Raw genomic sequence first — 25,269 nt, 5'->3', positions numbered from 1 at the left:
GATTCGATTATCATCCACGGGTATCTCTTTCTTGTACATTCGAGACCCGCCATTACATACTTTTTGCTCGTTCGCGAAAACAAATAATTAACGATCCATTTTTTCGTTTTCCATTTAGTTTTTTTTTTCTTTTTTTTTTTTAAATTGATTTCATCAACAGAACCAAGATTTCTTCTCGTATGGTAAAATAGTATAGTTGCAATCATGATTGTACGATGTGCAATAATTATATATTTCGTAATTAATTTTTTCGACATTTTGAATTTATTTCATTTTATTCATTTTATTTATTATAATCGTTTATTATAATTATAACTTTACAAACTTCGTACGGTTATAACTTTGTTATATCCATGAATATCCAGATTATATCTAGAAATAACATATGCGATAGATCAAATATATGGGAGAAAATATGATAAAAGTCTTGTGAGCGGTACGGTTTTTTAATTTAATTCATTTAAAAACATTCCACTTTTGATTCCATTCATGACGATTCTATCTTCACTGAATTCAGTAAATTCGCAATTTAATGACCGTTCTACCGTCTATCGATCAATTTCCCTTCTGAAATTCTTATCGTGTAAATAACGTTAACAGTGACCAACCAAAACAATGGTCAAAATTTCCTTCCAATGAATCCTCTCGATCGTTCGCGATCTCTTGGAAAAAAAACAAGACGACACTTTTGCCGATGGCTGTACCACGGGCAAATATCGCGAGCATTATCACGGACGTTCACCGTGATTGGTCGGATTCGAGGGTGTCCTCTCTTTTTCCTCCCTTTCGTTCGACCAATAAGTGACGTTTCCATTGGAGAAAGGGCCCGAAGGAAGGGAGAGCGAGCGAGATCGAGAACAGTGGGGTGAAAAGCGGTGCAGGAGGAAACGGTGCAAGAGGAGGAGGAGGAGGAGGAGGAGGAGTGGGTGGATGGCAGAGGCGGCGGAGAAGGCGGCGGAGGGTGTTTCGGGTCGGGGGTGGTCGCGAGGGTGGAAGCTGCGAGGGCAGAAAATTCTACCCCTTGTGGAAGCGAGTCGAACGGGTCGAGGCTGCGGATGGAAACGAGCGGGATGGATAAACTTCGAAGCGAAGCGAAGCGACTGTCCCCGTGGCTGATGCATAATTCAGGAATCGTCACCGGCGAGGATATTGCCAATTTGGCGTCGATGAAAATACGATCGGATTTGTCGGCTACCCCAGAATGGCTCGTCCGACGTACATCCAGTGAATTTAACACCTTCGCCCAACGTGCCGCCACTGTACCGTGCGAAATTGCATCGGAGCCAATCGCCGGATCGCTCTAATATTCTCCTTGCTTTTCACGCCGTTCTCTCCGGTTAATGGCTTCCTGTGGGGGGCGCTTATCTAAACCCCGTTCTTCGAGATCGAGATTCGCCGTTACTTTGAAATTTTGACGAGCGTCGAAGAGAATTTTCCCGTTTTTATCCGGGGTGGAGGGGGAGTTGAAAATGGAATATGCACGTTGAAAAAATATCCACATATCGTTAGATTGTTGTAGAAATGAAGTACGGTTTTCTTGACAATTTATAACAGAATTGATACACAATTTTGAGCGTTATAAAATTTGATTTAATTTATTTAATTTCATTCCAAGGCAGTGTTTCTCAATCTTTTTGGAGAAACATTCTTTTTCTATAATAGTTAAATAAATTGAAAATGTATTATATTTTTCAGCAATATGAAACAACAATATATAATTTATTTACTTCTTTTTATTATCTCTTAATTATAATCTCTCTCTCTTTGTAAGCAATTAAAAAACAATTTCTTTATTCGTCAATGAATAAATTAAATCAATTAAAGGAAAAAAGTTGTCGATTCGGTTTTACGATAGGCCTGGAATTCTATTCGTATATTTAGAGACAAATCTCTCATGCCTGTTATATATACGTAATTCATTTTTTCCCCCTCTAAAGAAGATTTCCATTTTCGAGAAACGTTTCCTTCTATCCTCTCTCTCTGATGCTGATCGATGAAAGATTATCGGTTCTTCATGGTTTCCTCGTGAAGATTTTTCGAGGGTGTGTAGCAGCGGCTGGGGGATGATCATTGAACGTTCTACGATTTTCCACGGACACGGGGACGCCCGCCCGCCCGCCCGACCGCCATGAAATATTTATGGCGAGAGCACCGGGGTACAGCCACGATGAAAAGAATAAATTCGCCGCCGATTCAATTTGTCAACGCGTCGTTAATTACGTTATTATACGATCCTCTCTAAGATACTGAAAGCGTACGTGTCATCAATAACTCATAAATACTCGTCTTGTGTCGTTTTCTAAGTAGAAAATCCGCTCGAGGAAAAAAAGTTTTCATAGGATTATCGAACGATTACAATTTCTTTCAATAATATTATATATTGATTAACAAGATCATCTATCACTGTTGCAATCCTTTTTTTTTTTAAAATATCTTGCGCCTCTTCTTTTTCATACAAAATTAAAAATAATTAATAATTGTTATAATTTGCCGTAGAGGAATTGTTCTGATCATCCTTGATAACGCAATTATATTAAAATTCTAAGACTAAATAACAGCAATCTTCTTTCTTCATTACTTAGAGGTTGAGAACCACTGATTTAAGAAAAAGTGATCGGTTGGTATTGCAGAAATCCATTGCGTGATCCACATCTGTTGTATCTACCGGAACCTGAAACATTGACAATTTGTCATTATCATAATCTTTAAAATTATACTTTAAAGATTTATATTTTAAAAATTATACTTTTATTACAATCTTAACACAATACAAACACAATGATTTGAAACGTGAACCGATACACTTTTTAATTTCAACTTACGTCTGATCATTAGAGATATTCCATACGTATTTCCGCGATATAGATCGATCGGTAAAGCAGAAAATATCGACAGATTCGTGGACGGATCAAGTGGTTCTGTCTGTGCGGCTGTCGATCACGAACGATTCCTTCGAATCGATAGAACCGACCGATCGATCGAGAAAGACGGTGAACTGGAAAAAGGTTTGATCGCAAATTTATTCGTCGGACAGAGTGAGGGCTCGTCGGTGACTTGGCCAGCGGGCACGAGAAGGCGGGAAGAGACCGAGATTTATAGCACCGGATGCGCGAATACGGTAGAACTTCCTTGTATCCGGTTTGGCGAAAACTTTTCTCTGCGTACGCCTGCTCTGTGCTTCCCTCATTTTTTTTCCCCCCCTCCCTTATATATATATATATATATATATATATACGAGAACGCGCTTCTTTTACCCTCCCCCCCTCGTTCGAATTTTCTATCGGGAACGACAAGAAAAAGTTCGATAACGGGTAAACGTTATAGAATCCCTGTTAGTGAAATAGAAGTAAATATTTTATTATAGGAAGAAATGTAATTAACACATAAAAAAACGTTATTTTTATACATCTTCTTTCGAGGAAGAAATTTTTAAAAAAAAATGTATAAGATAATTTATTGTTTCATTAAAAAGAAATAATTAACTCATAAATTAAATTTCAACTTTACTAATTTAATTGTAAACTCGTTAAAAATCTTCTCGTTCTTCTTGATTGAAAAACAAAAGCGATCAAAGCTATTTTGTAAACTATACCAATAACTAATACAGAGTTGGACAGGAAAAGAAAAAGAAAAAGAAAAAAATTTAAAAGATACCCTTAAAAGATCTTTCTTCACAGAGTGAAACGTTCGAGATGGAAAGGGACAGAAGCGAAGGAGAAACTAAGAAACTCTCTCTGGTAGTAGCTCTGATAAAATGGAGGACGTTTGTCCACGCTTACCTCCTCTTTTAAGGTTCTTGTAGCGTCTCGGAAGTACGAAATCTAATTTAAACTCCCGCCCGATCGCGCCGCTTTTCCTTGCCTTGGAAAATCCCTTTCCACGGCTCCTCCCTCCACCCTCCACCGCCTGTAAACCGGACGCCGGTTTAAAAAGTTCCACGATCCGAGGAACCGATCGAATCACATGGGACACCGGAGCACGGAGAGTGCTTGATTATTTTCACAAAAGCGGCAGCAACGGCGTTTTAAATTGCGTTTTAAAAGTCGTTGCTCTGCCCTCCTCCAGGTTGGATCCAAACAAGGGAGAGAAACTTCGAAACGTTTGATCTTTCCTTCCTCGTCCTTCCTTCGAATTAAACAATTAAACAATTATCGTCGATGATCTGTCGAAGATTTCTCTTCTTCTTCAGATTCACAGAGTTTAAGCTTAAAACTTATTCAGATATCCATGTTGAACTTCAAGATTTCGATCAATCGATTAGATTTTTTCAACAGTAAAGGTATGAATGTATCTTCGAATATTTTCTCGACTTTTTCTTTTCGTTTCAAAATAATGAATAAATTGACGAGATCACCAAGATGATAACTAAAAAAGTGAAAAAGTTACGTCACCAATTGAAAAGATTGAACAACCTTTCTGCAAATACATCACGCGATAGTATCGAATGACCTTTTCTCCGCGTCGTAAATCTATTACCCACGGGCGTAATACCTCGTCAAGGAGGTACTCTCGACCATTGCACGCCTCTCGAAAAACTCGAGGGGAGATCGCACCCTCGAAACGTAACCGATGCGAGAGTGTCGATTCCTCGTCGGTCGTGGGACCGGCGTTCACTTTGCAGTCCGATCCTTTGCGAAGAAAGGGTGCGTTCGCCAAGAAAATTTCAAGGGCCCGAAACTTCCGAAACGATGGACACGTTATCGCGTTCCTTTCCAATCCACGAGACTGGAAGGGAGGAGACCTGGAAACAACGAAAACAACTCTCTGTTACAATTCTCATTTCTCTCCTATATTTTTATATTATTCCTATTTATTCTCGATTTATTTTCATCAATTCTTCTCACATTTTCCTTTTACATATATACCACAATTACATTATCCACGATATAATACTATATTATAAAATATATATATATAAAATTACACCAGCCTCTCTACGGAATATTCATCCATTCCACCCCTTAGCCGAGCACCGAAATTCGGTGGAGAAAATTTTAGGCCGGTGAGAGAGTGAGAGAAAAAAAGTGGCGTGGAAACCGCAACGTGGAAACGAACGATCTAGGTCCAACGATTGAGGAAGGTGGCGAAGCAGACACAGCACGGTGCGCGGCCGTTAGTCGGTGGCGTAGGAGGAGGAGGGAGAGGAGGTTAGCCGGGTTCAGGGGCTGTACCGTGGGCACGAGTCCCAGCCCATGCATACCAATTGACCGGTAACCTAACAACGGTTAACCGCAACCAGTCGACCCGCTGCTAATCAGAAAATCACGCTACCGCGGAAACCCCCAGCGGAGGGGTTGCAACGGAGGCTGCGAACCGGTTCGCCACACTCTCTCTCTCTCTCTCTCACTCCTCCACCCTCTCGAATATACTTTTACTCGCGCCACTGGCGGCGGGGGGAGGGAGGGAGGGAGGGAAACCATGTCGGTGCTGCGCTTCCGTCACCCGTGAAACACGAGGATTCGGCGCGACCAGACGCGGCCTCGCTTGGGAATAACTGGGCGGGTGTGACATCCCGCTAATTACGGGGTTAAATATCAAGGGGAGCCGTTATCGATTATCCGAAAACTCATTTTCCACGGCCACGGATTTTTCCGTCGAAGGAATCGAGGATCGAGGAGACACGAAGCTCCGTCCCGAGTTCGCAAAGCTTTGGAAAAGAAAAAGGGGACTATTAAATAATAAAGTTTTTCTTGAATAAGTTCGATATATTGTTTTAAACGAAACGATGTTTATAAATCGAAGGATTTTTTTTTTTTAATGGGCTCCGATTACCGTAGCTAAAAAAGCACATTCCATTTATTCGAGTCACGCGGAATGTAAAAAAAAAATTACGGCTTCGCGAATACGGCGAGCGAAATCTTATCGAGCGCGGCTAAAAATCTACTTAATAACCGATGTTTTACCTCGTTTTACAATCGTGCCGTACACGAGTATTAACGATTAACACGAGTCACGATGCGTCACGGGAACAATTACAATTACACACCAAGGTCGAAGCAGTTCCCCCCAAGCCGATAAGAATTACGATTACTTAACGAATCCTTCGTGACAACAAGTCGGGGGCCATTTTTCACCGGTTGACTCCGCTTTGACACTCGTCGACCCTCGCCACGGCCAGACCGTGTAACGCGCGTTACAAGAGGGTTAAGGCAGAGGTTTGCGTAACGACCACCACCCCTTCGATATACCATCAAAGGTGTGTGCGTGTGTGTATATATGTATACATATAGGTGCGAGACGTGCGAGGATCGGAGGGGTCGCGGTCGGTTACGGTCTCGGGATAGAAAGAGAAAAGTCTCGCGCACTGAATACGACGTGGCAAAGGAGTTGGAGGGGTTGGAGAGATCGGGGGTTACAATTTCCCATGGATAATGGCACTTTGATTACCCCGTGACGCCGTGCGTCCTGTCAAGTGGCACGCCACCCATAAATGGCCAACGTGGAGAATGAAGAATCGTGCGTTCCTCGCGCGTGTGTACCGGGTGTCCCTGCGAGAATCCCTGATTCTCTCTTCGAGTGGAGGAGGAATCGCGTGGCCTGCAAAATAAACGTGATTGTTTTAATTCTTAATCTCACGATCTTCTCGAATTATTTCTTTCTTTTCTTCTTATAATAAGATTGCCAGGGAATCTCTCAAATTTGTTGTCACAAGATCGTTCAGCGAAAATATTCGAATAACTCGAAGAAAGAGGATTTGAAAAGATTTAGAATAATTACAAATAATACGCCGTGTATAGATTAAAAAGAGGAAAGCAATTTCGAAGAGGATCCGATCGATATCGTATACTTGCGGATCACCCGTTACGTGGCCACCCATCAGACTCGGCCGTGCACTCGACCCTGTTAAATACACTATCGAAGAAAGATTTTCATTTCACGAAAGCTCGAGTGCTTTGCTCGACGGTCCTCGAACATGCAACTGGTAGCGAGCGATTTGGTGGCGCAACTCGAGTGCGCCTTTTGTCGATGAGAGGCCTCGTTCAAAGCTTGGAAACGGTTTGGAAACGATCTAGAAACGTGACGGAGGGCGTTAGAAAAGGCCAGAGAACGTGACCACGTCAAATTCGGGCTAAGTAGAGTACAACGTATCGATGAATCGAATTGAATCGAAAAAATTCGACATTCTGATTATTATCACATTACATCGTTTACTTAATTTATTTATTTTTCTCTGTAAATTGATGTGATCCTCGAAAGAACACGAGAGGAAGAATCGGATTGCAAGAAACCGTCAAGCGTCTCTTCCGCGTTCCATCTTAAACTCGATCGTTTCCTATTCCGCACCGATTCGTATACAGATCGAGTTCAGTTCCATTAACGTCAAATAACGCCAACACGATCGCCTTTGAGGAAATTCGCGCAAAAAACACGATCCGAGGAATATATATATCCAATTAGTTATCCATTTTGGATTTCTCCTCTTCGTTCTTCGACTATTATTTATTCGTTTATTTGAAAACGGATCGCAACATATCCAATATTATTATACAGTAAATAAATTATAGAAAATAATATATATATGTGTGTGTGTGCAAATTGGATCCAAGTTTGTAATTTAGAGGAATTTTTACATTCAGTACATTCAGAGCCCGGGAAGAAGTTAATTTTATCATTTACATACTTATATAAAAACTACCGATGAGATCACGGATTTAATATTACATACATGTTATAAATATACCCGTGAATTGTGCAATCGAGATACGGATTAAAGTTAAGATAAGATTTAGATTAAATGGAGAAGAAGAGGAAAGAAATATCAACGATTATTTCTCTTATTTTCCAAGGCTGTTCTCCGACCGACGAAATGATCTTTTTTTAACTGCTTCTTACATTTTATAAAATTCGATACAAAAAACACTTTTTCTCCAATACATTTTCCCTTCTTTCGAGTCAAGAACAACTCGCGTGAAAAAGATACGAGATAAATAATCTTTTCAAAATTAGTCCCCCGCGATTTACTTTCTCTCCAGGTTGACGAGAGATTCGTTGGAACTCGCGGACCACGAAACGCGCAACGCGGTGGTGGCACGTGTCGTCACGTGTCGTTGGCTACGGTCAAAGCCCGATTTACCCCCTCACCCCCCCTCCCCAATGTCCACGTGTCCAAATGAGCAACACTTTGAATAATACTCACGTTGGCCCCGATCCACGCCCTCGACGAATCCCCCACGGGCCGCGGCAACGGTTGTCTCCGCTATATATATTCTGTAATGCATAAATCAAGCACCGGCAAATGGCATTCCTCCGCCGATCGTGTATTACCGCAACACCTCACCGGCTTCCCTGTCGAATATTGGATACGCGGTTGAATAGCGCGGCTGATCGCGGTCACGTTGCCATCGGCAACCTCTACCTCCTCCTCCTCCTCTCTCTCCCCTCCAAAGTACCGCCGATTCGCAATTACGCGCCTCTCTCGCGAGAAGAACCTTGCACTCGCCTCTCTTCGCCCCCTGACTCTCGACTTGCGAAATTGTGCAGATGCGTAGTTGGGCGGTCTCTTCGATTCTTTTTTCTCTTTTTTCTTTTTAAGAGAATTCCTTCGAGGAAGAAGAGATTCTCTGAGATGCGTTAAATGTTTGTTTCTCGCTTTCGAATAAATTGGGTATCGATTCGAGGATCTCGATGCATCGCGATTCTCCGAAGGAATGTGAAAGTTGAAGGATGCATCCATGGCTGGTTCATCGGTACGATGATCGAGTAAATGATCGGTTGCCAGAAAAACGGTAAACCAACGAAAATCTCGCGGCACTGCAAGGCCTATTATTCCGGGTTTTACACTGGTATTATAAAAGATGGCCCAGCGTTAGAACTATCGCGGATGAATTACAGTGTTTCGAAAAGGGAAGAAGAAGAAGAAGGAGGAGAAGATCGGTGCTTCGTGTTTCGATCTTGGATTCGAATCATTTCGTTCGCATATATTCTTCCTCCTCTTCTTTTCTTCCTCGAAAGAGAGTTGCAACTTTTCTTCGTCGAGAAGAAGAATCTTCGAGGGAATAAAACGAACGAACAAATTCATTTAAAATAACGAGACCGCTTATTACTCGCTTTATCTCTTGTTTCGATTTAACAGAGCGATTGAGAGAAAATAACGGTTTCTTCTTCGATCTTCTTCCCGCACTTTTCCTATCGGAAATTTCCATACGTCGTTCAGCTCAACTTTGACTAATCGTCGCCCATCGCGACAGACGAAAATTGGAACGAAGATAATGAACTTCCGCCCACCCGATCACCCGTTTTGCACACGTTTCGTTATCTGCAAATGCCACCAAGGAGAATCAATCATATCACCAGTTTCGAGCAGGTCGAATATATTCGCAATATATCGTGCGAAATACAAGAACGTTTTTTACCTGCCGTTATTTATTTTCAAGGGAAAGGAAGAAGAAAAAGGAAAAATAAATTATAAATTTCCAGGGGAAAGATGTAGGAAATGTTAGTTAACTCGCTTTCGACACTTTGTGCGCGACGATCAACGTCAGTCGACGAGGCGGCTCGATGAAACGACGATCCCGTTCGTTACGCCGGAAGCGACGAGCACAAGGCAAACGAGGTGCATTTCGATCGCGCCCGTCCTCTTTGAAAAAATAAAAAAAAAAAAAGAGAGAGGGTAGCCAACCCCCGTCCATTGACGAGAGCCTCGATTTACGAGCCCGATCCGAAGGGCCTTCTCCATTGTCACTGGAATTCATCAACGTTGCGTTACAACGTTGAGGGCCCAGTAAAAACTAACTAACTAACTCCTTTCTCTTTATCTTTATTATTAATAATAAATCTCTCTCTCCTCTACGTATATATTAAACTTGCTCCTAAAACTACAATCATTTCTCTCTTGAATTGAAATAATATTTTCCAAATCTTGCTCCTCCTTCGAATAATTCCTTCTCTCTCTCTCGCAGATCGCAAGATGATCGACACACGGGAATTAATAACCGAGGCTCGTTTGAAATGTATCACACAGCGCGCGGTTTCCAAACGGAAACCAGGCTACGTAGCGGGCGCGAAACCCGATAGCCTGATTTCCGGAAACCGACTCTGCGGACCACACCTTACGGGAATCGTCAGAACGTGACTAGTATGGGAACCGAGTTTGGTCAGTCATGATATTCATGGCCTGAGACCACCTCGGGGCCAACACGGCGACCCGATACCGTTCTCCCTCTCCCTCTCCGCGGTTATTCGATCTGAGGAATGGAGAATTTGAATATTTCGGAAAAAGAGATTCATGTATATTTTATTCTCTCCCCCGGTTTGCCGAAGACGAGGAAGGGGGAGGATGGTCGCGGCGCGTTGTCGGACGACGCGGGGATTCCCCTTCAAAAGGATCATCGACGAGTCAACCTATGAAATTCAACGTTGCCTTCCCACCTGGGAACGTGGTGGAAAATTTCCACGAAAATTTCCTCCGGCCGAGGGAGTCACCCTTTTGAACGAAATTTCAATCATACTTTAACGCGGGATAATTGGATCATTTTTTCCCCCCTTTTTTTAGAATTATAATTAGAGTGTAAACGGGTAGATGTTTATAAGAAGGGAATTCATTCTTTCGATTCAAATATTCCATTATCAGACGGTTGGATGAATTTAGAAATTAGATAAAAAATTCTTCTCTTCGAACGTTGTATCATCTACTTTATCTTTACACTGAGAGAGATTAAAAGGAGGAGGAAAGGGAATATTCACCATCAAAATGGAATGGTTTTCGAACGGTCGACTTCTTTCAAAAGGGCTTTTTTCGAGCGCGTGCAGGGCACCGCCAGTGTTGTATCGCGTGATCCACGAGAAAACAGTTGCGGGGGAATATAATCGCGCGTTGCGGTTCCTTCCTCCGTCATGTGTCTCGGATGTCCGGCCAACTCCTCCCTTCTTCTCCCCCTCCCTTTTTGAATCGTCCGAGAGGAAATCACCGACGACGCCCGGAGCGGAGAAGAAGAAGAAGCAGAGGCAGAAGAAGAAGAAGAAGAGGAGGCAACCATCGGTCGGCAGCTGGCCGACCACCGAGATCACGAAACGCGCCTGCTGCACACGCGTGCTGCAGCGCATAATGCGCATAATGCGTTCTCGCAACATATGGAGAAGCGGAACCGGGGCGCGAAAGCGCGTGCTTCCCGCCAACACGAATTCGCGGTTTCACGATTTTGCGTCGAGATTAACGCCCTATAACGCGACCCTCTTTCGACCGGAACCTCTTCTCCCCAACAACAAAGGAACACTCCATCTTCTTAATCCTTTTCTCGACCACCGTCATCGTTGCCTGTCTTCACGCCAACAGATATATATATAATAAGAAGATAATGGCAAGATAATTCGAGAAATCGAAAAGAATCAATGGTTTGATGATTTGCAAAGATGTAAGGTTGATTATGAAGAAAAGAAAAATTTGTAGAAAGGAAAGTAGTTAAATATTCGATCGAAAATGAATAATCGAGTTTGGATCACGCGATCATCCACGATAATTACGAGATTTCGCGTATGGATCTGGGTTGACAAGTCCAGATCGGTTGGTCCTGAGGATGTTCGCGTCACGCGATTTCTCTCTCGACGATTGTTCGTTCGGGGCGAAACAGTTTCACGCTCGGCGAAATTTGAAAATTTCACGCCCTGGGATCACGAAAGGGATCCCTCGTGGACAGGAGGAATATCGATGAAAGCCGGTTATGACAGGCTCTTGTTAGTTTTTCTGCGGACTGTATCTGCGTCGATTCGGATCACGCCACCGCCATTTTTCAAACAACAATCCCTCCTTTTTTCCTCTCTTTCGAGCCGATTCCGTTATTGTTCGGCAACCGTCAGCCGATTCTCTCCTCCCTGATGAAGACGATTTGTTTCGGCGTCACGCGAAACTTTCTCGACTTCTCTTCCACAGATTTTTAGCGCCACTTTCCAACATCGAACTGTGTATTTTACTTTTCTCCTCCCAAACATTATTCGCAATATTCTTGAAAAACTTTTCATTTGCAACGAAATCCAGTAGAACGCTTTTTAAAGAGGTTCTCATCAACAACACCTCGAGATCGAAATACACCGTGTATTTTATTTTTCTCCTCCCAAACATTATTCGCAATATTCTTGAAAAACTTTCCATTCGCAACGAACTCCTCCTCGAAATCCAGAAGAACGTTGTTGCGTTTCTTAAAGAGATTCTCATCGAAATCATTCGTGGAAAACTTGGGTGAAATTGAACATATATATATAATATATAAGTTGGCGGGGACGAAATTAGTTTTCCGCGATTTTCCGTCGGGCGGACGGATTAAAATTCATACGACGAACTTCTCTCGGCTCAAAGCGAGCCGATATCAACAGCTCTGTTTCCCTCAAAGGCGGCGGAAACGAGTTGATTGTTCGCGCGTTTTAATGGCGTTCCTCTTCATCCATTACGGATTCAAAGCTCTCCTCTCCTCCGACCGCCAATTCGAGCTTTCCCCGCTCTTTTATATTCAACCGTTGCGAGAGACGACACGCTCGTAATTGACACGCCTCCCCCCTCCCCTTCTCTCGAGGATCGAATCCTTCGAGGACTTTACAGACCCATTATCCGCGTCGCTGTGTTGTTTCTTGAGCAATGTTCTTGCGTGGGTTCTCTAGCTTGTTTTGAAAGGGGGAAAAAAAAAAAAGGAGAAAAATTAACTGCAAATTACTGCTACATCGATCGAATAATTCGTCGATGGATGGTGTTCATCGACTATTAAGCGAGGAAAGGAATTCCGCGAGGATGATAGCGAGGGGATCGAGACACGAATGAATCATGTTAATTTAACAACGCTTATCCCATCCTTGTTTCAAATTGTATCATTTCCCATTATATTGTACGAGCGTATAAACGCGAAAAATATTTCGAAATCGATCTTATAAATCCTCTCATAAAAGTATCATCGAAACGAATTTTTCTCGTGCACGCGCCCGACTCGATCCCATCGCTGGAAAAGCGATAGGTATGGAGGGGGAGGCTTCGCTTGGAAGGAAAAAAAACGAATTAACCACATAGGAGGACAAATGATTATTGCGTTGGAAGCGTTTCACCGCCGACATTTTCGCGTCGTAATGTAACGCGATTCGATCAACCTTGAATAATCAACCATTTCTCACCGCGAGCCGAAAAATTATCGCGCGAGAACGCGGAAGAAGGAAACGCGACGATGGCGGTCACAGCAATTTGCGATCGATCATCATCGTTCGATCGATGAGAGAGCCTTAAATAAATAATAAATCACGATTCCCTCGCGAGTCCTTGATTCCGTCCCCTCGATTAAATCTCGAAATAAAACAATCTCGGCCCCGAGACGAGAGAAGGTCGCGGCGGAGTAATTCGACTTGTGTATATCTAATGGCCGAGAGGCAATCGGGGGGAGAGGAGATCTAAGCTCGATCGCAAAAGCTGGCACGTGGCCGCGATACGATCAGAAAACGACTCGGCCATTATCACGGTATATCCTCCAAGGAGGGGCGGTTCGAAAAGAGTCACGTAAAACACGTTTAACCGAACTTGTGTTGGCGTTATTACCACCATTTTCTCGTGCCACCGTTCTCGACCGATTCTTCGCCGAAAGAATTTTGCATGCTGACAGTTTGTCACGAGAAAACGTTAAAACGCGGCTGGATAATAATCGGTGTCGAGCCGCAAAATTATTTTACCCTCTCTCGCGTGTAACGAATCATCTCGAAAACCTTGGCTGCCAATTATCTTTTTCTCGCGGGGGAAAAGAAAAAAACTAAAAATCTCGATTACTAATCCACGTTTTTTCCATCGAGATATAAATGAAAATATTATTACAGAGGAAGCTTTGAGAGGAGAAAGAGAAAGAAAGAAAGAAAGACGAGTTCGTTGGAAGGCCGGCATTAAAATTAATAACGTTTCAGCCGCGCGTTTTATCTGGTCTCGTTATTACCTGGGCAGGTGGCGTGGCCACCATTCGTCGTGTACCAATGGTTTGATTTCGCGTGACCGGCCGATATCGAACCGTTGGACACCGCAAATACAAAACGTGGCCACTTCGTACGTTCCAACGTGCTTTCTATGCATTAGCCCAGGGCCGAGATTGTACCGGATATCCGAATACTAATTCGATTCCGATGCTCGTCGTCGACCGGTTGTTGCTCCGAGATTGGCCGACGGATATTGGAATCTGCGCCACGGTTAACCAACGGGTCGCCGCTCCGTTGAAACACCAATACCAGAAGGAATATTCTATTTCCAAAGTGGCTGCCAACTATTGGGATTATACGCACGATTGGAATTGCGGAATCTTGCTTTTTCCAAACGGATGGGGGGAATTTCGTATCTCCTCCAGCTTCGAAATGCTGGTGGTAGCTTGACGTCATTGGAATTACCAATTTTATTTAGGAAAGGATAACGCGATGGCGAATTATATTTACGATTTTTTCGATATTTAAATATGTAAATTGTGGTAAAAATTCGTTTGGGAAATTTTTCTTAAATTAATATTATTATTGACACGAGTTTAAGAAGAAATATTTTGCACGTAGCAAACGTTTTGCTTCCACGTTATTTAGAAATCTTCAGATTAACTGGCATCGTTTTCGAAAATTTGTAGCTACTTGCCATTACCGTAATTCTACGTAATTCTACGTAATTCCCCGAGGTTAACAGCCAGTTATTGGCGGTATAGTTCTACGTAATTTAAAATCTACGGGTAACCTGCTGCTAACCGTTGTTCTACGTCGCTTTACATTCGCTATTACGCTCCCGCTCAAATCTTACATTATTCGACACCATTTGAGAATATAAATAAAATACATTACATGCATTAATCAATCGAATGGGAAAAATTTTGAATTTATCAATCGTGATAAATATTTCGATATCTTTCGTTTCTCGATATTCTCGAACAAGGCAACATTTTCCTAGCTTTCCTATTCGCTATTACATCGTACGATATCCGTAAAATTAAATCGAGAGAAAAAAAATCATCTTACCCGGTTCCATTTTCATTCCCTCTCGATTCTTTGTTCAACGAAGAAGGGCAGCCGCAATTACGATCGCGAGCACGCTTCCTTCCCCGTTCACGATCGAAAATGATAGGCCGATCAGTGGCTGTGGTTAAGGGTGGATCAAGCGGATATCTACGCCCGAGGATCAACCGCGCCGGTATTAATTTTTCAGGGAGGAGATAACGGTAAATTGAAGTGTATACGTACCTGTGTGCACTTGACGAAACACAAACATACACTCTTTCTCGATTCCGTTCCCGGATCGCACCATATTCAATTTCAATCACTCGAGATACGAATCTCGCGCCCCGTGAAATTGCCTCCCCCTGAAATTGACAAAACAATTATTATCGACGATTAAAAATGCTAATCATTTCTCTCTCTCTTTAATGGAATAAGTTATGACTGAAAAGATAGGTCGAAAGATTTCTTCCTAATAAATTAGGAATACACAGCGATCGGAGAAAGGAAATTTATTTTCATTACATATCGATCGAAGAAATTCCCTTTTTTTTTTTAAAAAATATTCGCGTTCGAAGATGAAAGTTCGAAGTATTCAACGATTCTTCCATTTTCTCCCGCGAGAAAAGGATGCGAGAGAGGAGATACGATTGTCGAGGATAGGTCGAAAGATTTCTTCCTAATAAATTAGGAATACACAGGGATCGGAGAAAGAAAATTTATTTTTATTACACATCGATCGAAGAAATTTCCTTTTTTTTTTAAAAAGAATCGCAATAATCGAATTATTCGAAGATGAAACGAAGTATTCAACGATTCTTCCATTTTCTCCCGCGAGAAAAGGACGCGAGGAAGGAGATAAGATTGTCGAAAGATTTCTTCCTAATAAATTAGGAATACACAGGGATCGGAGAAAGAAAATTTATTTTCATTACACATCGATCGAAGAAATTTCCTTTTTTTTTTAAAAAGAATCGCAATAATCGAATTATTCGCGTTCGAAGATGAAAGTTCAAAGTATTCAACGATTCTTCCATTTTCTCCCGCGAGAAAAGGACGCGAGGAAGGAGATAAGATTGTCGAAAGATTTCTTCCTAATAAATTAGGAATACACAGGGATCGGAGAAAGAAAATTTATTTTTATTACACATCGATCGAAGAAATTTCCTTTTTTTTTTTTTAAAAAAAATCGCAATAATCGAATTATTCGAAGATGAAACGAAGTATTCAACGATTCTTCCAGGGATTTTCTCCCGCGAGAAAAGAAGATACGATTATCGAGGATAGGTCGAAAGATTTCTTCCTAATAAATTAGGAATACACAGGGATCGGAGAAAGGAAATTTATTTTCATTACACATCGATCGAAGAAATTTCCTTTTTTTTTTAAAAAGAATCGCAATAATCGAATTATTCGCGTTCGAAGATGAAAGTTCAAAATACTCAACGATTCTTCCATTTTCTCCCGCGAGAAAAGGACGCGAGGAAGGAGATACGATTGTCGAGGATAAGTCGAAAGATTTCTTCCTAATAAATTAGGAATACACAGGGATCGAAAAAAGGAAATTTATTTTTATTACACATCGATCGAAGAAATTTCTTTTTTTTTTAAAAAAAATCGCAATAATCGAATTATTCGCGTTCGAAGATGAAACGAAGTATTCAACGATTCTTTCAGGGATTTTCTCCCGCGAAAAAAGGAGATACAATTATCGAGGATAGGTCGAAAGATTTCTTCCTAATAAATTAGGAATACACAGGGATCGGAGAAAGGAAATTTATTTTTATTACACATCGATCGAAGAAATTTCCTTTTTTTTAAAAAAGAATCGCAATAATCGAATTATTCGAAGATGAAACGAAGTATTCAACGATTCTTCCATTTTCTCCCGCGAGAAAAGGACGCGAGGGAGGAGGAGGAGGTACGATTGTCGAGGATTGGATTTCGAATTGCGGAGCGGACGAGTGGTATGAGTAATTGGCCCATGCTCGTAACGATCATGAAGTATCGGTAGTTGACGTTAATGACGCGAGTACGTTTTATCCCGTACTAGGAGGGAAGAGAGGCGGCCGCCGCGGGAGCGTAGCAATTTCAATTTCGAATTGATAGTCAAAGAGGAGCGGATGATTTTTATTGCTGCGATAACTGCGAAACGATCGTAATCAGTCGTTCAATGGATCCGGGGATGCACACGCTCGACGCTGGGATCCCGATCGACGACTCGGCCAATGACGGGGGGCAATCAGGCCGCGAGCCAACGAGGGTGAAACAGCTATCGGAAACCGTGCTCGCGGATGCCATTAATTTTATGGCGGCGATCGCGCGTACACTCGGTACATCGATAATCTTGCAAGGCTTGGATTTCGAGGCAGATCTCGCACATTTCTCTCCCTTTTTTTCGAAACCGACGACCTCGTTGAATTTTTATTCAACCCTCTTAACTTATCGCGACGAAAGAAGTTTGTTTGACGACAGGTTAATATTTTCCTCTTGAACGAATCTGGAAATCAATTTAATCAATTTTATACACGGAAGGGGGTTTCTCTCGTCAAAGCTAATCTTGGAGAAGAAAAGGGGGGTTCCTTCTTTATCGAGGGGTCGATATCGATATACTTATTCACGAAACAGCGTAATCTTAAACGAGGAGGGATCGTATACATCCTATCGACAAACCCAAGGAAAGGATCTCTCCTTCCTTCCTTCGAAGAGGAGGAGGAGGAAGGGATGGGGTATCGCAGGCTTTGAGGAAGTATCGGGGAGGGAAAAAGGTGACGTTTTTAGTGGTCAGCAACAAATTTCGTACGATTAAAGAGTCGTAAAGCGAGCGCGTTCGAGTCAAACACGGATATCCTCTTAAAGGAGTCCCCCCTGGATCTAAATAGAGCCATGATTAGGAGAGATTAAGGCGAGGCCCTGGTGCCACAACCCGTTTCCTCCCCCTCCCTGTTAAGATAACAAGAATGCCTTATACTAATCGTGTCCCTTCCTCCCGAAGATAGAGCGTTTTAGAGGGGGCCCTCGTCCAAGGAACCCGTCCAACAAGAACAACGTCCCACGTCCCGACCGCGAAACGATCGATTTTACACGCCACGCTTTTATACCCTTCTCCGACCTTAATTATATCGATTTTTATCCCAACGTTTGATTCCTTTTTTTTTTTCCACCCTTTTCGTGAAACGATCGATCTCGAAAACATCCTCTTAAATCGATTACTTTTTCCCTCGAAACATCGAATACGTGAATTAATAATATGCAATTTGTATTTTATTATCCATCTCGTGACACAGAGAAAAAGATAAACACAGGAAACACAGATCGATTTTGAAGATTCGCCTTTTCTTTTAATTTCGAATCTTTTCGAATACGATTCACAATTATTTCCACGTGTTGTCTAATCTCCATCGATGAGATGGAGGAGGAGGGAGGGAATCCGAAATTTACGACACCCATTGTCGAGTTTCCTTTTCCTTTTTGGAAAAGTGCCCCACCATTATACCCACACTCGTCCACTCGAGAGACTCGTCGTCGTCGCGCTCGTAACTCCGTTTCATCTACCGATTTACGAACGCTCGCCCTCTTATCTGCTTACACGCCGATTTACGGCCCGCCTCGTATCACGAATCACCGCGAACAGAAAACGAAAATTCTCGTCACTTACGCGATTTTCCGATCCCCTTCCGTCCAATATCGCATCTGGATTGCAACAGGATTTTCGCAATAATAAGAAGAATAAGGAAAGGAGGAGAGATATTCGTGGCAACAACGAATAAATAAACTCGAGAGTCGGATCTTTCTTTCTCCTCTCAACTCGAATGTTGATGTTCTTCTTTGATTAATTTGAAAAAAAATAAATTTCTTTCCCAGAGATTCGTTAAAATTTTCCATTCCAACGATTTGAAAAAAAAATAAGTCTCTGTTTCTTTCCCAGAGATTCGTTTAAAAGGACGACCGTTAAAATTTTCCATTCCAACGATATTATCCTCCTCCTCCTCCTCCTCTTCTTTCGTCCTTGGAACGATCATCGTTCGAGAGACTTTAATCTTTCCAGAGAGAGAGAGAGAGAGAGAGAGGACGTAAGGATCTGATAATAAGTGGCTGTAAGTTGCGAAGGTATCTGGGAACGGCCGTATCCCATTTCTCTCGCATGCGTGTCGCGCGAAACGCATTATCAACACGACAGAGTTTCGTAATCTCCGCGCGCAGCGTTTATACTTTATAACGGCTCGTCCGGCATCGCATCGTTTACCGGCATGACAAATGGTAATCGCGCTTTGTTCGTTCCACGTCCTTTTATCTCGGTCCCCCCCCTTCCCCCTCCACGTAACCCCGGCCTTATCGCCGGTTCCCGCTGTAATATTATTTCTCTGCCTCCTACGATTGTCTTTTGCCCGCCTGTGAACCCATTCGGGCCACGTTTTTCTCTTCTTTTTTTTTTTTTTTTTTCTTTTCGGACAAATTATTTCCCCTTTCGTCGAGAAAAAGGAGCAGGAGGAGGAGGATAAATCTCTCTCTCTTTTTCAATTTTTCGAGGTGGTCCCTGTTCGATCTTGACTTTTTTTCGACTTACTTGTTGGCTTCCTTTAGTAATAATTATTCGAATTATTTTATCATTTAAGAGGGAAAACTAAATCGAATATAAAAGGTACGACGAGCTGTAATATTATTTCTCTGCCTCGACGTTTTTCTCTTCTTTTTCTTTTTTTTCGGACAAATTATTTTGCCGAGGAGGAGGAGGATAAATCTCTCAAATCTTTCTTTTTCAATTTTTCGAAGTGGTCCCTGTAAATGTCGTCGGTTAATAATAATATCGCGATTCGATCTTGACTATTTTTCTTTCCTTTAATAATAATTATTCGATCGAATTATTCTATCACTTAAGAGAGAAAACTAAAACGGACTAAAACATACTAAAACTTCTTTTTCTTTTTTTTCGGACAAATTATTTCCCTTTTCGCTGAGGAGGAGGAGGAGGAGGAAGATAAATCTCTCTCTCTCTTTTTCAATTTTTCGAGACTTACTTGATGGCTTCCTTTAATAATAATTATTCGATCGAATTATTCTATCATTTAAAAGGGAAAACTAAATAATAGAGAATACGATATTTGTATTTTATACTTCGGACGCAGATTTATTTACAGCCTTTCCCTGTCCATAAAAATTTCCACAAACGATCCACTTATTACACGACACACACAGACACGTAGGTGGACGTAACTCGAATCTAGCATAGAATCGACTTACGACCTGGATTATATCCCCGAGGCTAGGCGTAATTCGCGTTTATCGTGGCTCGCTCCGACTCATTATCCCCGCGTATCAAATCTTTGGCAGAGCGTGGGCGTAACTCGACTTTTTTTAATTCGCCCCGACCTCGAAAGAATAATAATTTCGGCAAAACCGACCGAATTTCTTCCATCTCTCTCGACGAAGATAAATCTCCAAGGAGAGAGATTTGCTCGTGACCGATTCCCGTTTAAACGCGACACGACGCGTAAATTACCATGGTGTAATTTATGGCGTTTCTTTCCTTTTCCTTTCCCCTCTTTTTTTCACGCGGCGATCGAGTGACGAAATCGACGCGAGGTCGAGAGCAAATTTGTACGAGGCCGGCTCGCATAAATCGTCCCTCCTCCCCCTCCCCTCCCCTCCCCGGGATCAACGAGAGACCTCTTATATAAATGGGAACGATTTAGTCTAGCGGCCTCGTCGCCGGATATCTTAATTTCGTGTACATTTACCTGTTCGAAGAAAGGGCGATCCGAGGTGGAAAGCACGCGTATATACCCGCTTTATCTGGCCGCGTGGTCTTGTAGCTAATTTATAAGGCGAGTTAAGGGGCCGATACGGGGACCTGTTCACAAATTAAACGTCTCCATCCACCGGTATCCCTCAACAGGGATTCGAAAAGAAAAGGGAACAAAAATTTTCTCAACCGAATTTATTTATTCCTATTTCTTCCTCTATTTTCTTCTTTTTTTTTTTTTGGAAATGGAAAAATTAGGAAGATTATTCAAATGATAAAAACTACTAACTTTGTTTAGTTACAAAAAATTCATACATCGGTTTCCTTAACGGGTTTAAAGCAAGTTTCGCGGTTACGTAAACACGTACGTACGTACGTACGTACGCGTTCTAACGTTACACAGTCTTGCTTGGAGAGAAAAAAAAGAAAGAGAGAGAGGGAGAAAAAAATTGTGCAAACAGATTCCATCGAGAGATCCCAAAGGTGTTTAGTAACACGCGTGCGACTGCGAAACGGTTGCGCGAGCCACTCTCATCGGATTCGAACGATTTGCAACGGGTTGAATCGATGCGTCGCCTTATTCGTCTTACGTAAGCGCGAACGAACCGCGAGAAAATACGACTTCTCGCCTGTGGTAATCGAATCTAACACCGCCCCCCCTTTCCTCTTTCTCCCATTACCGTTATTACCGTGTCGCGAACACGAGCTATTTGGTATCGTTGACAACGTAATCACAGCGATTTACCTTCGCTCGCTTTACTGATTTTCATCGATACTCCTCTCTCTCTCTCTCTCCCTCCCTCCCTCTCACTCTGGATCGCGGCTCGAGGTCGCAGGCAGAGGAAATTCCATCCGTTCGTACGACAATACCGGAGAGTATTACACCAGGCCAGACGTTTAATTAAATAATTGCTGCGCCTACGTATTTTATCCACCCACGACTTTCCTATCGTTTCTCCTCCACGAAGGTTGTCCTTCGAAACAGATATATCGAAAAAGAATTTTCTTTTTTAGTAGTAAAGGTAGTTTAGATTAGACTTGACCCGAATGCGAAACGCGATTATTTTTCCCGTGGAAAAAGGTGAAAATTTCTTCCAGAGATTTTTATTGGATTTCGAGATTTTAAAAAATAATAGATGAATATGTATATATATTTTTGTCGTAGGGTTTTTCTCGAGGTTTTCGTCGAAGAGAAAAATTATATAATCGCGCGAATAATTTGTTATCGCGATTTATTCGTAAAAATATTTTTTGCGCCTCGGGAAAAAGAAACACAACGGATAGTTGTTCGCTTTTTAGAAACAATATTTAAAATTTTTTTTTTTTTTTTTCCTTTTCCTTTCCTTCATTTTCGAAGCCAGTGTTAGTATCTTTCCAAGCTAGTTCCGTTCATTATATATTTGATAATAACCGCAAAGATAAGAAGGTTATCTTATGCATTTATTTTCTAAGTAAACATATTAAAAATATTAAAAATATGAGAACAGAAAAATATCGATAAAAATTAATATATGCACTTAAAAAACGAAGTGGGTGCTATTTGTATCGCCTGCAAACTACGATTTTAAAATGTTTACACGGTCAACTAGTTCTTCTCTAGTACGTACAATTTTCGACTATATGTATTATCGGCAAAAATTTACAAGTCATAAATGCTGATTACCAAGCCATTTATGACTAATGTAAATACAGCTCAACTCTCTTCGAGCCATAGTAATGCACAGTTAAAAAAAAAAAAAAAATAAAAAAAATATTCCATCCTTTCCTACAAACATATATTATATTTATTTCGAACAAATTCCTCGAAACTATCGATTCAAATAATAATAATAATTTCAACGTAACCTCTTTTAATAAAACCTCTTTTATAAATAATCCTCTCCTCTCCTCTCCTCTCCTCTCGAGGCACCGTAAAGTTTCGTCTTTATTACCAGGTGATGTTGAGGGCGGATGACGCGGGAGTGGGGATGATTGATGCGGCTCGGTTATCGGGGACACGGACCGGAGAAGATAGTCGATCCACGGGTCTCATTACCGCGACACGGGATGCTCATATTATCGTCATTTTTATTAAACACCGCTCGTACATTTTCGCCGGGCCCGGCCCGATAATGGCGGGGAAAACGTTCGATGAAATATTAGTCGTGTTCGACCATTCGCATCCTCTCGTGCAGGGAGGATAGGGGGGAGAGAGAGAGGCGATGATCGTTTCGTCGCGAAATCGTCGCGATCCTTCCATCCGAGATTTTACGATTTTTCTTGGAAGGAGGAAAAAGAAAAAGGAATTTGGGTATCGAGTGGAACGACATCGGGCTAAGATACGAGATATATATATATATATATGTACATACTTCGAATTCTCGAAACAAAGGAATTTGAAAAGGATTATTTTTTATATCGAGAAGAAGGAAACGTCCATCCGCTTACGTCCAATTACGCCTCCCCCCTTCTAATCACGTCCGATCAAATTACGAGGTTAATGAACCCGATCGAAATTTAACGAGGGTCATTTTCGTCACGCTCCCCCTTCGATCGTAACCTTCCTCGAAGAGAGGAGAGGAACGGTTTAAAGCTGCCGAATCGAAGAGCTGCGCGCTCGCCACGCTCGCTTGCCCCGTAATAATTGACCCGGCAACGCGTACAAACCGCACCACGGCCGACGAATGGATAATTAACCAACAATTAGGCTTCAGGTGTGCGTGTATACGTATATATATATATAAATATTCGAGGAGGGGAAAAGAGAAGGAATACGAGTCCGAAAAGGGCGACATATGGCAACTTTGCCATTATTCGCCGTACGAAATTGACGATTCATTCGGGGGTGCCGTGCTCGACTTGTGCCACTTACGCCCTCCTTCCTCTTTCCTTTTCAATTTTTCATACGCTCTCCGTCTCCCTTCCTCGGCTGTCACCCGCTGTCATCAGTCTTCCCCTCCCCCCCTCCCCCGCGCTTTTTTTCCATTATTCGTTGATCGTTCGGCCGCGAAAACACGGCACCACAACCCGTAACCGCAACTTCCTCGATTCCTGCCTTTCCATCGATCTAATGCCTCTCTCATCGCTGTTCCAACGATCCGTGATCGTTGGTTAGTCGCGGCTAACGACCAACTTAAAAAAGGTAAAAAAAAGAAAAGAAGAGGAGGAGGAGGAAAGGGATTCGCGGACGACTCTTGGAAACTCGTGGGTTAATGATCGAATGGACGAAACGTTGTTGCGCGATCGATCTCGAAGTGGAGAGGAGAGAGGGTTGGTGGAGGGATAGTTTTGCGGCCGGTTGCGCCACCGAATATTCCCGCTCTATATATCGCTATGTCGAGTAATATACAAGCGGATGAAATAGAGTGGATGTAACGATCCTATTTGCGATATCGAAAGGGACGACACGTTTCGCAAAATTTCTTCTTTTTTATCATCCACGATATTTATCAACTCTCGTTTACAATTTACGAATATTCATACACGTATTTTTCTACGTATTAATCCTGGATAAATTTCGAAAAATTATTCCATTCCAAGAAACAGAGAAATAGGAGGAGAAACGTTCCCTTTCGTCTGAATCCATTTAGCTATCGCGAAACGGGCAATTATATCTCACGGCCACGTATTATTATAATTGTTTCTTAACGCGTGGTGGTAGACAATCCTTCGCATCGTGTCCTTAAAAAAAAAAAAAAAAAAATACACGTATAAATACGAATAATTGCAAGAATTATTCTTACCTTTTAAAAACACGAGAAAATAACCTTACTAAATACCTTTTCCTTTGCGTTACTTATCGAGGGCGAAAGGCATCTCGCTTTTTACAAAACCGTTTACCGACGCAACGTGAGCGTGAAAATTCAAATTCGGAATCGCCGGTTGATTGGCCACGCTCGATTCGAGGCCAACCATGTAACCGCGTCGAAAATTTGCCAGATTCACTTTCGAGCCGAATTTTCCAATAATTCAATATAATAGCGGAGAGGAGGAGGGGGGCGGGCGCGGGTGCATGGTAATTGGTGTTAACGAACACGCTCTGTCATTCACGACATCGAGAATGACTGCGGCCGAGTGGAGCGTTTCCGGCTCACCGGCCAACTTCCGCGGCAGAACAATGGGAGCGCTTAACGCACCGGCGAAAGTCGTTAGTCAGTTGTTATATCCCGCGTAGGTATGCGCGGCGTGGTATCCGCCAAATGCGTTAATCTAATTTTCTGGGCATCGATTAACGCCGCACGGCCAACATGGCCGACACCGCTGCCCGCAGCGCCGGATAAACGATCACGCTGAATGGTTGGAGGGAGATGGGGTGGGAGAGGGAGAGAGAGAGAGAGAAAAGGGAAAAAAATGGAAATACGCGGCACGAAGATCGTTTTTCCGCCAGAATATCCCGCGCGTTGAACAGAGGAAACTGGCTCGAAACCGTGCATGCCCTCCTCCTCTTCCCTCTCCATTTTGCAATCGGTTTGGAAAAAATGCAAATAAATAAATATATAAATAAAGCGGTGTTTATTTACGAGGGACGCTGTGTGTCTTTGGGCTGGAAAAAATTTTGAATTTCGGGGATGTTGTTTGTTTAAAGGTGAAGGATCGTCGAGATTTTTATCGGAATTTATTCGATATTTTGGAAG

At 42.3% G+C, this 25,269-nt stretch overlaps 2 long non-coding RNA genes across 5 annotated transcripts in view; one reads left to right on the top strand and one right to left on the bottom strand.

Moving 5' to 3' along the window:
• The window catches only part of LOC100577162, a 30,992-nt gene that overhangs the window by 1,466 nt on the left and 4,257 nt on the right, over positions 1-25,269 (top strand). The window lies entirely within an intron of this gene.
• The window catches only part of LOC100577278, a 74,769-nt gene continuing 51,248 nt past the window's right edge, over positions 1,749-25,269 (bottom strand). Inside the window, exons 2-7 of one of the 3 annotated variants that reach the window (XR_003304414.1) lie at positions 15,160-15,278; positions 6,388-6,537; positions 4,492-4,741; positions 3,780-4,125; positions 2,823-2,995; positions 1,749-2,671 (exon numbers count right to left, since the gene is read on the bottom strand). This is a non-coding gene — a long non-coding RNA (uncharacterized LOC100577278). Of the gene's footprint in view, positions 2,672-2,822; positions 2,996-3,779; positions 4,126-4,491; positions 4,742-6,387; positions 6,538-8,137; positions 9,973-15,159; positions 15,279-25,269 lie in introns of those variants that run through there. The other 2 variants (XR_003304415.1, XR_001702471.2) reach the window with 2 other exon arrangements.

The sequence above is a fragment of the Apis mellifera genome, linkage group LG3, assembly GCF_003254395.2.
Source record: "Apis mellifera strain DH4 linkage group LG3, Amel_HAv3.1, whole genome shotgun sequence".
Lineage (NCBI taxonomy): Eukaryota > Metazoa > Arthropoda > Insecta > Hymenoptera > Apidae > Apis > Apis mellifera.
This window is presented reverse-complemented; position numbering and strand designations above follow the sequence as displayed.